Consider the following 12458-nt stretch of genomic DNA (forward strand, 5'->3'; position numbering starts at 1 on the left):
TAACATAATACTCTGTTTTTGAATAATTTCAATAAATAATTGACAGTGAATGGTTGCTGTTGGACCTTGCATTTTGTTTGTAGGTGTTTATCCTGATAGAATTCAGTAATGCATACTTGTATTATTCATGTTCTATGGAGACTGGATGGAAAGGACTGAATGAAGTTGCAAAGGAGATATAGAACAGAAAGAATGCCCAACCTCAAAATGCTGACTCCCCATTTGGTGCTGACTGAATAGGATTTACGTTATTCTTACTTCCAAAGATGCAAAAATACTCTCAAATCATTTTCACTTTTAGCAACTTTCTCAGGTTAGGCTCAGGAAAACTGACCAGACTTTTAATTTTCTAATCTGATTATTACTTAATTTCATACCATCAATGATAAAAAAATGTCTTGTTTAGGTTTGGTTTCTAGTCCATTCTATCCATTAGTAAACCTCTGTAGATTGGAGAAACCAGAAGAAACCTAGCCTGTATGTCCAGATAATCCAGGAAAATAAATAAAATATCCACATACTTACCAACAGTCTACAATTTTTCAGCACCTAAAAAACATCATTTAATTATTCATTGCTTTACAAGAGAATTAAAAGGATAAATAAATATCCATGAATATATGTTGTTTATGCATATCAGACAATTATAACTGAAAATCATGGACTGTTACTTTTTTTAAGTGGGTAAATAAATGAGTTAATGAGTATAAAGTGAGAACCAGAACACTATTTTCTATTTTAATTTTTAATACTATAGTATCAATTCCAAAGAGAGAAAAAAAGCAGAAATAATTTTTGTGCTCTCAATTTTCCAAAGTTTTAAAATAATGAGGAATTGTACATCTCTACAATACTTGCACAGTATATCATTTTTATTTGAAGTATTTCTTACTAAGTAGACTCACTCTTTAGGTATCTTGAGCCTGAATTTCAACTGAAGTAAATACAAGAACTTGATTTTCTTGATTGTAATGCAACAGGGTTCCAAACCAATTTTTAATTTTGGATAAATTGGACCCACTTTCTAAAATTGCGCTACATCTAAATTCCTTGGAGTTGAACTTAACATTCATATTCCCTATTTTCTCCATGTATTCCTGAGACTAATAAAATGAGTATATTGGAATAGCATAACTCAAGATCCAGTCCATCTACCTAGTAACATGGGTCAACTCAGGAATGTTTGGGAAGTAAAATGACATTAATATTTTTTAAAGCTTCTTATTAATACTACATTTTTAACAAACATAGTGACCCTGATCAGTTCTTCTATTTATATTATTTGGAGACAACAATATTTATACTCTTTTTAAAAATGCCAATGATCCTCCAAGTTAGAACCTAAGAATTCATTTGTTTCTGTCAGACAAATCCACCTCACAGCTTTATGAAACACTGATTTTTTCATTATTCCAAAGTCATATATATGCATATATATACATATATATATGCTACATATATATATGTATATATACTATATATACATATATAGTATATATTATATATATATACATATATATATACACACACACATATATATATATATATATATATATATATATATATATATATATATATTGCATTTTAGGTTCTGGGGTACATGTGAAGAACATGCAGTATTGTTGCATAGGTACATACATGGCAATGTGGTTTGCTGCCTTCATCCCCATCACCTATATCTGGCATTTCTTCCCATGTTACCCTTACCCAATTCCCTACTCCTCTCTGTCCCTCTCCTAGTCCCCTGCAACAGATCTCAGTGTGTGATGCTCCCCTCCCTGTGTCCATGTGTACTCATTGTCCAACACCCACTTAAGAGTGAGAACATGCGGTGTTTGATTTTCTGTTGTGTCAGTTTGATGAGAATGATGGTTTCCAGGTTCATCCATGTCCCTACAAAGGACACGAACTCATAATTTTTTATGGCTTCATATTATTCCATGGTTGGTATGTGCCACATTTTCCCTGTCCAGTCTGTCATCAGTGAGCATTTGGATTGGTTCCAAGTCTTTGCTATTGTAAACAGTGCTGCAATGAACATTCGTGTGAATGTGTCCTTATAATAGAATGATTTATAATTCTTTGGATATATACCCCGTAATGGGATTGCTGGGTCAAACAGAATTTTATTTCTAGATCCTTCAGGAATCACCACACTGTCTTCTACAATGGTTGAACTAATTTACACTCCCACCAGCAGTGTAAAATGTTCCTATTTCTCCACATCCTCTCCAGCATCTGTTGTCTCCAGATTTTTCTTTTTTTTTCTTTTTCTTTTTCTTTTTTTTTTTTTTTTTGAGACAGAGTTTCGCTCTTGTTACCCAGGCTGGAGTGCAATGGCATGATCTTGGCTCACTGCAACCTCGGGCAATTCTCCTGCCTCAGCCTCCTGAGTAGCTGGGATTACAGGCACGCACCACCATACCCAGCTAATTTTTTGTATTTTTAGTAGAGAAGGGGTTTCACCATGTTGACCAGGATGGTCTCAATCTCCTGACCTTGTGATCTACCCTCCTCGGCCTCCCAAAGTGCTGGGATTACAGGCGTGAGCCACTGCACCCAGCCTGTCTCCAGATTTTTTAATGATCACCGTTCTAACTGGCATGAGATGGTATGTCAATGTGGTTTTGATTTGCATTTCTCTAATGACCAGTGTTGATGAGCATTTTTTCATATGTTTGTTAGCCTCATATATGTCTTCTTTTGAAAAGTGTCTGCTAATATCCTTTGCCCACTTTTGAATGGGTTTGCTTCTTTTTTTCTTGTAAAACTGTTTTAGTTCTTTGTAGATTCTGGATATAAGTCCTTTGTCAGATGGGTCGATTGTAAAAATTTTTTTCCATTCTGTTGGTTGCCGGTTCACTCTAATGATTGTTTCTTTTGCTCTGCAGAAGCTCTGGGGTTTAACTAAATCCCATTTGTCTATTTTGGCTTTTATTGCGAATGCTTTTGGTGTTTTAGTCATGAAGTCCTTGTCCATGCTTATGTCCTGAATGGTTTTTCATAGGTTTTCTTCTAGGGTTTTTATGGTGTTATGCCTTATGTTTAAGTCTTTAATCCATCTGGAGTTAATATTAGTGTAAGGTGTAAGGAAGGGGGTCCAGTTTCTGCTTTCTGCACATGGCTAGCCAGCTTTCCCAACACCATTTATTAAACAGGGAATCCTTTCCCCATTGTTTGTTTTTGCCAGGTTTGTCAAAGATCAGATGGTTATAGATGTGTGACATTGCCTCTGAGGCCTCTGTTCTGTTCCATTAGTCTATATCTCTGTTTTGGTACCAGTACCATGCTGTTTTGATTACCATAGCCTTGTAGTATAGTTTGAAGTCAGATAGTGTGATGCCTCTAGCTTTGTTCTTTTTGCTTAGAATTGACTTGGATATGCACGCTCTCTTTTAGTTCCATATGAAGTTTAAGGTAGTATATTCCAATTCTGTGAAGAAGGTCATCGGTAGCTTGATGGGGATAGCATTGAGTTTATAAATTACTTTGGGCAGTATGACCATTTTCATGATATTGGTTCTTCCTAACCATGAGCATGGAATGTTTCTCCATCTGTTTGTCTGCTCTTATTTCATTGAGCAGTGGTTCATACTTCTACTTGAATAGGTCCTTTACATTCTTTGTTAGTTGTATTAGTAGGTATTTTATTCTCTTTGTAACATTGTGAATGGCAATTCGTTCTTGATTTGGCTCTCTGTTACTCTGTTATTCGTGTATAGGAATGTTTGCGATTTTCGTACATTGATTTTGTATCCTGAGACTTTGCTGAAGTTGCTTATCAGTTTCAGGAGATTTGGGACTGAGACGATGAGGTCTTCTAATTATACAGTCATGTTGTCTGCAAATAGAGACAATTTGACTTCCTCCTTTCCTAATTGAATTCCCTTTATTTCTTTTTCTTGCCTGACTGCTCTGGGTAGAATTTCCAATACTATACTGAATAGGAGTGACTAAAGAGGGCATCCTTGACTAGTGCCAGATTTTAAAGGGAATGCTTCCACTTTTTGCCCATTCTGTATGATATTGACTGTGGGTTTGTCATAAATAGCTTTTATTATTTTGAGATGCATCTGTCAATACCTAGTTCATTAAATTTATATATATATATATATATATATATATATATATATATATATATAATTGCATGTTAGGTTTTAGGGTACATGTGAAGAATATGCAACATTGCATGCTTTGTCAAATTCTCGTGTTGTGTTTTTCAGCTCCATCAATTCATTTATATTCCTCTCTAAGCTCTTTATTCTCATTAGCATTTCATCAAACCTATTTTCTAGGTTCTTAGTTTCTTTGCATTGTGTTGTAACTTGTTCTTTTAGCTTAAAGAAGTTTATTACCCACTTTCTGAGGCCTATTTCTGTCAATTCATCAGACTAAATCTCCATCCAGCCTTGTTCCTTTGCTGCTGAGGAGCTGTGATCACTTGGAGGAGGAGAGGTGTTCTGGTTTGGGGTGTTTTCATCCTTTTTGCACTGGTTTCTTCCCATCTTTGTGAATTTATCTACCTGTGGCCTTTTAGTTACCTTCTAATAGTCAGGACCCTCTGCTGTAGGACTGCTGGAGGTCCCCTCCAGACCCTGCTGGCCTGGGGATCACCTGCAGTGGCTGCAGAACAGTAAGGGTTGCTGCCAGTTTGTTCTTCTGCTATCTTTGTCCCAGAAGGATACCCACCAAATGTCAGCCTCAGCTCTCCTTTATGAGGTGATTTTTTGGATATACAGGGGTCAGAAAGCTGCTTGCGGAGACTGTCTGTCTCTTACAGGAGCTCACGTTCTGAGCTGTGAGCTCCATTGTTCTGTTCAGAGCTGCTGGGCAGGTATGTTAAAGTCTGCTGCAACAGAACTCATAACCGCCTTTTTTTCCCTGTGTGCTCTGTCCCAGGAAGGTAGGGCTTTATTCATAAGTGCCTGTTGTGTTGCTGCCTTTTTTCAGAGATGCCCTGCCCAACGAGGAGATAGCCTAGTCACAGTCTGCCAGAAGAGGCATTGCTGCGTTGCCCTGGGCCCTGCCCAGCTGCTCTGCGAACTTCCTTGCAGTTTTATTTATAGGGGTATAGTTAGAACTGCCTTGGTAATGCGGTCTGCCTCAGTAATGGTGGACTATCTCTGTAATGGTGCGCTGCCTCAGTTATGGCAAATTGTCTCAGTAGTGGCAGACTGCCTCGGTAATGGCAGACTGCCTCAGTAATGGTGACCCACCCTTCCCCTCACAGAGCTGGACTGTCCCAGGTCCAGCTGTGCCAAGCCAGATCAGATCCCTTTTTTTCAGTTGAATGGGTGACTCTGTCTCCCAGGTGTTCCAGTCACCAGTTGAAACGGCCCCCGGATTTGTATGAGTCTCTGTGCGGAGACCCATTGCGCCAGCTGAAACAGCTGCACTGGCAACTCGTGGCACTTGTCCCCCCGGGAATATTCTGGTCTGTGGGTGGTAAAAATTCATTTCGAAATGCAGTGATTACTCACCCTCTGCGTTTTCACTGGGAACTGCAATCCAGAGCTGTTCCTACTCGGCCATCTTGGATCCAAGTCCTCTATTCCAAAATCTTTAGGACTATCATGGATCACTGTAAGGATCATCAGATCTGAGAGGCCTATTTCAAATTCAGGAAAGGCAAACTTCTTATCTTCCCCTCCCTACTCCAATCAAACATGTGCCTGCCTGTGCTCCCTTGTTTAGTTTGTGGTGCCCTACATTATTCATCCTGTTTCTGAAGCCAGAATCATACACATAATTTTAAAATTGTATATCTTCCTTTACGGCTTACATCTAATTGGTTACTGGTTTTTATTCATTCAGTCCTCCTTAATGGCTCTCAAATCTTTGTCCACATTTCCTGCACCTAGTTGAGATAACATCATTTGTTACAAGGATCACTGCTACAATATCCCTAGTTGTCCTTTTTTTCCCCTTTTTTCTTTTATCCCCACTGTAGTCAGGGTGATTCTAAAATGAAAATCTGGACGTATTATTACCATAAGTAAGTCTTAACTTCTCTCGAAAGTAGTTGGAGTGAAATCCACATTTCGTATGTTAGTTTTCAAGATACTGTGACTCTCTTCCTTTGTCTCCAACGTAAAATCCCATCACGTCAACAATTCATACTTCAGCTCCAAGGTAGTCCTGCGACTCCTTTCCACTCACATACTTGACATACCATACTTCTGAAGTATCTTTTTGTTCCCTGCTCAATATCTACTCATCATTCAGTTCTTAGTCTAGATGTACTTTGTTTTGAGGAGCATTTTTCTGAACACTGGACTTCACTATTCACCCCAAGGTGAGAGTGATGAGTACAGAGTAAAAAGCTTAATATACAATCTTCTTTAAAAGGTGTTTACAGTAGCAACATAATTAAAATGACTGCTTACATTTACTGTTAATTTAATATAAATGGAGAATATTTAAAAACAACTTTCTTCAACTTAATGTTTTGTCATAAATGTTTTAGCAAGCAGAAGTCACCATTTTGTCAACACACCAGATGATAGTGCTCTTATGTGACTATCTATTTAAAATGAATCAAAGATCATCAAAGCTGGAGTGAAGAAGAAAAATTAAAAGTTATACATAAATGGATTCTAGTAGAGAGATAAAACTGTAGCCTTTATTATCAAATCACCTGTGTTTAAATTCCAACTTTAATATTTACTAGCTTTAAAATGTGGGAAAATATTTTTTTCATATTTGGTATATGGATGCCAAGAGATATATTCAAATCAATTTTGACTTGGTCTCCCATTTCAAAAAGGATGAATTCTAAGTTTATTGTTGTGATTATTTCTCTCTCTAAATATCTATTTATCTAACTAAAAGTGAAGCACTTTTCTTATTTTATTGATGGATTGATAGATGAATGATAGACCTGAAGAAAAAAGAGAATACTTAAGATACCTAATACCTAATTATTGTGCAGTAATTTCCTCCATTAGGAGATCTTCACAATTCAACCAAAAACTCAAATATTGAGCTGGAAGACCTCACTGTGCAGAAAGACGAACCTTTGAATTACAGGCTGTATTTAAAATCTAACCTCCCTGAAACTATTTTGTCTTATGTGTAAAATGGGCATAGAAATCTCAATTTTGAAGAATAATTCTGCAGTGCAATTGGGTAATCTATAAAATACATCCATCAAAGTTCTTTGTCCACATGCTTAAATGTCTAGTAAAATTACATGCTTCCATTTATACCTATGGTGATAATCATTATATAGATTAATGACTTCTATATCTACTCATTGCTTTTTTTGATACATGGTTTCTGAATAATTTGAGAACATGTAAAAAAAGTGGGAAGATAATTTGTCCAAACTTTGGTATCCTTGCTTGAAAAACATAAGTGATAATATATTTATGCTAGGGTTATTATGATAAATAAAGGAATTCATACTAAAAAAGTTCTTATAGCTCTGTCCAGCACATAGAAATCAGACAATAAATGCTATTAGTAGTAGAAGCTTTAGGATGAGTAAAATCCTATAAAAAAGTAATTTCAAACATTAAATTTCTTGTATGAATTCTGAAAAGTCAGTATTTCTGAAGAACGTTTTCTTGAGCAAAACTGAACAATTATATAAAGGATCTCTTTCACACAGGTCTTTTATCATTCTAAATGAAACCACCTTTCATTGTTCTGTTATTTTTATTTCTGGAAGTAGTGAATTGCTAAAGAAAGATATATGAGAATTCCATCTGGCTTACATCTTGATCAGAATTATTTATAGTCTTTAAAATCTACTTTTTATATTATACAGAATATATAGTATTAGATTTGAAAGACACTTTCTACCATCATAATGGTAATAGCAGTACCTCTGGGAAACATTAATTTCAAGTGGAATGGTTATAAAAATTAAAGGCCATTTTTATTTAATATAAAAATGATTTCCAACAAGCAAGTCAGGTTTCTACAGCAATTCTTAAAAATCAGTTCGATTATGTGATGCAGATTCCAGGAGTGTAGTGTAGTAGTCCATTTTAACTGTTCATTTATTTGTTAAGCATTTATTATGCAGTGTAATTATAATTACTTCTTGTGATCTATGTTGTGCAAGATCTGTCCCCTGACTCTAAGTATATCATGTCTCATCTCACCCTGCTCTGGTCATTGTAGTTTCTTTTATTCTTAAATAACTCAATCCCATTCTAACTTTTTATGTGCTATCTATTCTGTGAGGAATAGATAGCTGCTGTCACTGTGAAGTTTCTTCTCATGCTTCTAGTCTTTTCATCAGCAGCATCTTTTAGAATAAGATTTTGATCAAATTTTAAAAAGTAGTTATCTCCTGCTGTATTTTCCATATTCTCTTATTCTCTTTTGTTCCCTTCATGCCATTCAAATAAAATTGTAACAATGTTTGCTGGTTTTAGTTTTTCTTTTTAAACTACATGAAGGAAAAGGTGATGTCTATCTCATTTGCCAGTTTGACTCTAGGACCTAGCATGTTACCCAATATCTAGTACATGCTCAATAAAAGTGAATGAATTAACACAACGTGCTTTCTCATGAATTCAAGAAAAGGAGGTTGTGTAGATCAAAAGTCCCCAACCCCTGTGCCAGGACCATTACAGTTTCCTGACCTGTTAGGAACTAGGCCACACAGAAGGGGATGAGTGGCCAGCAAGCAATCATTACTATCTGAACTCTGCCTCCTGTCAGCTCAGCTATGGCATTAAATTCTTACAGGAGCTCAAACCCTATTGTCAACTGTGTGTGTGAGGAATCTAGGTTGTGTACTCCTTATGAGAATCTAATCCCTGATGATCTAAGGTGGAAAAATTTCATCCCCAAAGCATACCCAACCCAATGTCTGTGGAAAAATTGTCTTCAACAAAACTGGTCCCTAGTGCCAAAGATGTTGGGGACTACTGGTGTAGGTCATAGAAAACTGAAGATAGATGGCCTGCCATAGATATTGGTCACCACAAAAAAATTCTCAAATTGATTAAATGGTTAAATAAAGAAGGAATTACAAAGAAATACATATGTGATAATTAATTTGATTCTTCTATGAGACAACTGTTTCTAAGTTTTAAAGCAGCAGAGGATATCAAATTAATGTCAGTAGTTTTAATGACATGAAACTTGAATACATGCAAAGTATTGTAATACAAAAATTTAAAACAAACTTGGGGGAATACCAAAAACACAAGTGTTAGGCAAAGTACCAATTCTTAAGTTACAAATATATCATTTAAATTATTCAGAAGAATTCAATTATGTCAAAAATGAGTGAGTAATGGAGCAGCAATATAAGTATAATTCTCAGCAGTAATTGTGATTTTGCTATGTGCTGTGTTGGAGACACTGGATTATGTTTTATGTATATTGCTTCATTTAATTCCGTAATAATCATATGAGATCAATAACATTATTAAGAATATTTTATAGAGGTTGTGCATGGCACCTCATGCCTATAATTCCAGTAATTTTGGAGGGTGAGGCAGGCAGATCACTAGGTCAGGAGATAGAGACTATGCTGGCTAACATGGTGAAACCCCATCTCTACTAAAAACACAAAAATTAGCTGGGGATTGTGTGTGCCTTTAATCCCAGCTACTCAGGAGTCTGAGGCAGGAGACTAATTTGAACCTGAGAGGCAGTGGTTGCAGTGAACTGAAATTGCAACACTGCACTCCAGCCTGTGTGATAGAGTGAGACTCTACCTCAAAAAAATATATGTATTTTATAGAGGACAAGTCTGAGGAACAGGGAAGCTAATTAATTTACTCAGCATTATACATAAGTGCAATGGGAATAGATTTTAAAATCAGAACTTTATCACAAAAAGGTCTAATTTGTAACAACTCTGGTAGATTGACAATTGAAAAATAGGGATGTATAAAAAGGAAAAATATACAAATCCAAAGATAAGTAAAGGATGTCACTTTTATCCCTTATCATTTTTTGCATGCTCCCTTCCTTGCAGGGCACAGACTAGTTAAATCCAAACCACCATCTACTCTGTCCCTGACTCCACGTAGCTGAACACAGTTTTATCAGCATATAAACATGGTGAAATTTCTCCCATTATAAAAAAAAAAAAAAAGCCTTTTATTTTTCGACTATGTGCTGTTCCATTTACTCAGAATACGTTTGAAACAAAACTCTGAAGAGTATCCTCTCAGTATCCAAGTTCTTTTTCAATCTTTCTCACTTAAATTTACTTACCTGACTTTGACTTTTCTACTCTTCAGAAACTACTCTTGTCAATTAGCCAATGGCACACTTGGCTAAATCTAATGGTCTCTTTCAGTCTTCATTATATTAGACCATTCTGAAGCATTTAATCAATATGAGTGTTCCTTATCCTTTATTAATTTTCTATTTGCAACTAAGCTTTCAGATCACCACACTCTTGATTTTTCTACCCCTTCAAAATTATTTCTTTTCATTTTCTTTTGTTATCTGTTCTCTTTCTCACTCAACTCAATATCTGAGTGGTCCCAGTTTGGGAATTTTATGTTTTCTATATAAATCCAGCTCCAAAAAGACCCCATCTATATGCTTATAATGCTCAAGTTAATATTTTCATCTGAGCCCTTTCTGCAGGACACTAAATCATATGTAACTTTATAACTTCCTGTGTGATGTCTCTACTTACACATCTAGCAGCTTTCAAAATTAAACAAACATATCTGAATAAAAACAACCGCCATGCTACACTCTTTTATTCCCATCTCAAGTAAGAGAAACTCCATTCTTTAGTTGCTCAGAACACACACACACACACACACACACACACACACACACACACACACTTTGTTTTCTGCTTCATTTGGGACAGTTTTAGTAAACTTTTCTCCTGTCATGCCTAATCTGCCATTAATTCCATTTAGCATGTTTATCCCCTGAGTCATTATAGGTTTTTTTCTAGACGTTTGAATTAGATCTTGTTTCCTATGTCTCCATTTACCTATTCAAACATATATAATACAGTTACAATAGCTATTTCAGTGCCATTTTCTGTTCATCTAAAGTCCATATGAGTTTTTATTGACTAATTCTTCTTGCCATTGTGTGGTGTGTATTCCTGCTTTGAGTAACCCTTGATTATATGTCCAACATTGTGGACTTCACCTTATTGAGTGCTTGATACATTTTCATTCCTACAAATTTTCTTGAGCTTTATTCTGGGATACAGTTTAGTTACTTGGAAACACTTTGATTTTTTCATGCCTTGCTTCTGTGATTTTTAAGTAGTTCTGGAATAAGGTTGAATCTCTGCCTAATTATTCTACACTACTTGAGCAAGACCTTCCTGAGTTCTCTACTCAATGCATTATGAGTTATGAGTTTTACTAATGTGGATCATAGAAATAAGCATTGATACCAGCCCTATTTGAGAAATGGTCAGTATTTCTTCTGCCCATTTTGAAAGTTCTCTTCCAAGGTGAGAGTAGTTTCCTCACATTTGCTCTGATGAGTAATTTTCAGACAACTCAGGGAGAACCATCTGCATATACCCAGGGTTCTTTCTCTTTGTGTAACTCTAACTTTTCTGGGGATCTGTTATATTAGTATGTTCTCACACTGCTATAAGGACATATCTGAGACAGAATAATTTATGTTAAAGAAGAGATTTAATGAACTCACAGTTCCACATGGCTGAGGAGGCCTCACAATTATAGCAGAAGGTGAAGGAAGAGCAAAAGCAGGTCTTATACAATGGTGGCAGGCAAGACAGCATGTGCAGGGAACTGTCCTTTATAAAACCATCGGATCTCATGAGACTTATTCACTATCATGGGAACAGCATAGTAAATCTCCCACCCTCCTGCATGATGCAAAATTGCCTCACGTTGGGTTCCCCCACAACATTTGGTAATTATGAGAGCTGCAATTCAAGATGAAATTTGTGTGGGGACACAACCAAACTGTATCATCTGTTCTATGACCTATAGCTATCCTGGTTTCTCTGGACTCTCAGCTCTGTCTCCTAAATTCATAAGATTCTTTAGCCTCTGCTTCAGTTACTTTTCTATGACTATAGCCTAGAAACTCTCTCAAAACTGTAGTACTCACTTCATTTGTTTCTTGCATTTAAAGGGTCTCTGTCATCTACTGCCTGATGTCTAATGTCTTAAAAAAATGCCACTTCATGTCTTTTGTCTGATTTTTTTTGAGGGGGCCAGGAGAAGAATTTGTCTGATGTGAGAGCAAATCACATCACTGTTACTTCAATTTTATCAGAATCAAAGTTTAAGGAATTTAAGTGAAGAAAATAAAAAGGATGTCATTGTTTCCAATATAAGAAAGTAAATTTAAATATCTCTAACTTATTTTAAGCCAGTGTTATTTTTAGTCACTGTTAACTTGCATCTAAGCCTACTTCTAACTGATAGAACTATTTTGTGGGAAGAAAGGACTGGTCCAAGACATATCTTCTATTTCTTTCAATCAAAAATAAGGCCAATCATCAATGGAGAATGAATTTGAAA

The sequence above is a fragment of the Saimiri boliviensis genome, chromosome 3, assembly GCF_048565385.1.
Source record: "Saimiri boliviensis isolate mSaiBol1 chromosome 3, mSaiBol1.pri, whole genome shotgun sequence".
Classification (NCBI taxonomy): Eukaryota; Metazoa; Chordata; class Mammalia; order Primates; family Cebidae; genus Saimiri; species Saimiri boliviensis.